Raw genomic sequence first — 4729 nt, forward strand, 5'->3', positions numbered from 1 at the left:
ATCTGTCCAGAACAAATAAGGGGAAGAGGTATCATTTCCCCATGAACCTGATACCATAATTGTTTTAACACAATTTCATTGGGGAGTGGATGGAGGGTCCAAACTAGTTATCACACTGAGGTAGTGAACTCCTAGTGAAGAAACTCCCTCTACCAGTACAGATTGATTATTATAAGAGAGGGGAAGTAAGAAAAAGGAAAATCTGGGCTCAAGTGTATTGTCTGACATATAAAATATGTGGGATCCTGGACAAGTAAGCCATTTAATTTTGCAATGGACCCATGTCCTTAAGAAAGTATTAGCTTGTGCTCACTTTGGCATCAGATATGCTAAAACTGAGATGATACAGAAAAGATTATGGCCCCTATGCAAAGATGACATAAAAATTCATGAAATATCCCATATTTTAAGTATCTTTTCTGTTTTTTTTGTCAAAAAAGAAAACATCAATTTATTTTTTAATCAAATGCTTTATTAACCTCTAGTTTACATCATTCATTTCCGTAAGATTTTGAGTTACAAACTTTCTCCCCGTTTTTCCTTTACCCACAACCCCAAAATAGCAATCTCACTGGATATCCCCTCCTCCAATCTGCTCTCTCCCATATATTCTCCCATACCCCCTCTGACTTTCCAGTAGGGCACAGTGGATCTCTATGCCCCAGTGCCTGTATGTCTTATTTCCCAGTTGCATGTAAAATAATATTAATGATAGTATATACATATATATATATATATATTAAACATTTGATTTTAAAACTTCCCTTCCTCACTTGTCACCTACCTTTATTGGGACGATAAGCAATTCAGTATAGGTTGTACATGTGTAGCTATGCAAAACATTTCCATAGTGTATATATTGTGAAAGACTGACTATATTTCCCTCCCTCCTATCCTGCCTACCACTTGTTCTGTTCTCTACTTTGATCCTGTCCCTTTTCAAAACGGGGTGCTACCAACTTCCCTCCCCCCCTGCCTGCCCTCTCTTTCATTATCCTCCCTCTCATCCCCTTCCCCCATACTCTTCTATAGGGTGACATACCCTAATTAGGGAGTATGTCATTCCCTCCCTAAGCCAAATTCAATGAGAATAAGGTTGACCCATTCCCTTTTGCCCTCCTGTTCTTCCCCTCCGTTGTAACCATTTTCCCCTGCTTCTTCTGTATGTTGACTCTCATTTCATAATTTTCTTGCATCATTCTCATTTCTCTTCCTAATTTTTCCTCCACTTTTCTTATTTGGTTTTCAAAATCCTTTTTCAGCTCCTCTATGACCTATAACCAGTTAATATTTTTCTTGGAAGCTTTTGGTGCAGGAGTTCTGACTTCACTGTCTTCCTCCTGTTCCATGTTTTGATCCTTTTTGTCCCCAAAATATGAGTGTAAAATTGGATTGCTCTGCTTGGTTTGCTTCCTTTGCCTGCTCATGTTGCCACTCAATTACTTGACTTTTGAGCTTTTTGCCACAGTAGGACTCTGTTACCAGAGAGGGGAACTTTGTCCCAATTGTTGGGGTTTTCTCAGCAGCCGGAGGTATTAGTTGGGTGCCCTCTCCAAAGCCTTCACACACTCTGGTAAGCTGGTCGCATCTCCCAGGACCTCCACCCTAGACTGCAATTAATATCCAAACAGGTTAAAGCAAGAGCAATTATCCCTCAGTCTGGTTGCTTGGTGCCCCTACAGTCTGTAGGCCAGGAGCTGAATCTGCCACGTGGAGGTGGCTGCATAGCCACTGTGCCTCAGGTGCTTCTTGCCCTGAGAGCTGACCACACTCCCTAACTACTGGATCCTAAGTCCATTCCACACTACACTAACCTTTCAATTTGTCCTTACCATCTATGGGTTGATAATTCTGGAAACCTCCACAGCTGCTGGCGATCTGAAGTCCCTCCAGCTGGCAGCTGGTCAGGCCTGCCCTGATGCTAAAACCTCCAGCTTGAGTGAGGCTGGGGTTGGCTCCCAGAGCACTTTGCTGGCCACTTCCTGCCGACCTACTGGGCTGTCCTCAGCAGGAGGTTAGCTTCTCTGTGTCATTTTGTGGGTTCTGCAGCTCCAAAGTTTCTTCAGAGTCACTTTTTACATGAATTGGAGGAGGTGGAAGCCAGAGCCCTGCAGAAGTCCTGTTTATACTCTGCCATTTTGACTCTGCCCAGGAACCATTAATTTCTAAAATTAACTTTAACAACTTGTTAAGCTGTGATCCACTTGAGATCCTATATATTTCTCCATAAATTGATATCAAGCAGAATTTCCCCCTGTTCTGCACTTTCTGTAATTGTTGTAAGTTTTAAGCATTAAGAACAAGACTCTGCATTTATTCCTGCTAAGTTTCATAATTTTGGATTGAGCCCAGCTTTCCATCTTGTCAAGATAATTTTGAATCTTGATTTAGTCATCTAGCTCTCTATGCCTAATTTCATCTGCAAATTTGATGAGCCTGTCTTCTACATCTTCCTTCTAGTGATACTAAAATGTTGGAAAGGACAAAGGAATAACCTTGTTATAGTCAAAACTAAAGCAATAAACATTATAAAGTACCTACTACATGCAAAGTATCACACCAAGAGTGCCTGAGACACACACAAAAAAAATTAAAAATAGTTCCTGCTTTAAAAACACTCATTTATATTCTAAAAAATTGCCTCCATGATGATGTTGAATCATTATCTAAGGTCTTTTCCATATTCAACCATTTATAGAGCCATCTAATACTACTATCAACCAGTCCATATTTCACCAATTTTTTTAAACTGGAATATTCTGAAATGCTTCAAAGAATGCATTGCTGCAATCAATATATAATGTATCTAATTGTATTTTGCTTACATATCAACCTTGTAATTTAAAAAAATGAAATGAGTTTAATTTAACAGGAATTTTTCTTTGTGAACTCATACTGTCTCCTAAGGATCATAACATACTTGGCTAATTTTTCTTCAACTTTCTGTTTAACAATTCATCTTTAATTTTTCAGGGATTACCTGAAAAATTTAGCTTACTATTCTCAAATTATCAGGAATCTGGCTTAAAAAGCAACAATAGACTATCTGATTGCCTTCCACCTAAATATGGATAAAATTAGCAGATCCTTTAATATATATGTATTTAGTTTCTGGATCCAAACTCAGGACTTCTGACTCTAAATTTAGTATTCTCTCCACTGCACCATGATGTAAGTCTGGGAGTATGTCTTACTCTAAAACATTTGATGCAGTAGACATATTACTTATATTTGTGGACTTTAGCTAAATCATGAAGTAAACAATTTAAACTCTGACCCTCAATGGTGACAAAACAAACACATTAGATTTGAAAAAATCAGATGCCAAGATAAAAATCAGATACCAAGAAGCAATAGTTTCAGCACTCACAAGTTATTAGGATGGTTGATCATGAATAAAAAAGAGTTATGTTTTTGACCTTTTGCCTCATTTTGTATGGTCATAAAGCTAATAAACTTGAATGGATTTGTAAAAGGCAAATCACAACTGAACAGATCAAACACTTGATCACTAATTGCATGTCATGATTTTTCATGACTCAACAGAATATTTCTTCTATTTCCTTATGTTTGTTTCAGCAAAGGGTTAAGTGTAGATGATAGGAGAAGGGTAGGATTTATACCTGTTATTTCACTGGGACAGGGTAACTTTCAGGTTAGAAAATTCTCTTTACCAATTCAGGTCTACAAATTTGAAACTTATAGATTTATCAAGACGACTAAAAGGTCAAATAACTTGTTTTGTTGTTATTCTGTCATTTTCAGTCGTATCCAACTCTTTGCAACCCTGACTGGGGTTTTCTTGCCAAAAAGAAGTTCACAATTTGCTTCTCCTGCTCATTTTATAGATGAGGAAAATGAGGCAAAAAAGGTTAAATGAGGGGTGGCTAGGTGGTGCAGTAAAAAGAGCACTGGCCCTGGAGTCAGGAGAACCTGGGTTTGGATCCGGCCTCAGATATTTAACACAAAAACTAGCCATGTGACCTTGGGCAAGTCACTTAACCCCAGTTGCCCTCCAAAAAGAAAAAAAAAAGGTTAAATGACTTGCCAAGGGTCACACAGCTAATAAGTATCTGAGGATAGATTTGAATTCAGAGAGAAGAGTCTTCCTAATTTCAGGTCTAGCACTTAGCTGCTAACTGGCTAGGGAATCAAAAACAGAGTTTCAGAAGCAATGCTTGAATTCAGCTCTGGCTTTCTTCAAAACAACTACACTTTACCCATTATGCCATGCTACATATCATGAAATTCATCAACAATTCACATAAATGAATTGCTTTAACAACATAAGCTTTAAACAACTAGAAAGACACAGTGGATCAGCAAGTAACAATTAAGGACTGGTTGACTTCTATTCAGCACATCTTGCAACTCCCAAAGAAAGTGGAAATTTGTCTGCTGGCCATGGCCTACCCATATTTTGTCATCATAATCACAGAATTTTGGAACTGGTCAAGATCTTGTAGATGTTGTCCAATGCAATGGGTTCATTTTGTTGAGCAGTCCCATAGTAATAAAATTACTAATATGATATAAGCTCCTTCATCATAGTGTCCATTTCCTTTTTGTTGTTGTATCCCCAGTAACTAACACAGTGCCTTACACATAATAAGCACTTAGTACATATTTGCTGATTTATTAATTGATTAGAGCACTGCTTTCTTACTAGTCATTACAGAGAAAGGGGGGAAATTTAAAAATAAAGAAAAAATATGCTTAGCTCTATAAA

The 4729-nt window shown here is 37.9% G+C and overlaps 1 pseudogene; it reads left to right on the forward strand.

The window, feature by feature from the left end:
• Window positions 1-308: 308 nt before the first annotated feature.
• On the forward strand, window positions 309-409 carry LOC138160722 (U6 spliceosomal RNA; annotated as a pseudogene).
• Window positions 410-4729: the final 4320 nt, after the last annotated feature.

This window comes from Petaurus breviceps, unplaced genomic scaffold (assembly GCF_028583685.1).
Source record: "Petaurus breviceps papuanus isolate PSGF00001 unplaced genomic scaffold, PetGlider_PUasm1.0 181, whole genome shotgun sequence".
Lineage (NCBI taxonomy): Eukaryota > Metazoa > Chordata > Mammalia > Diprotodontia > Petauridae > Petaurus > Petaurus breviceps.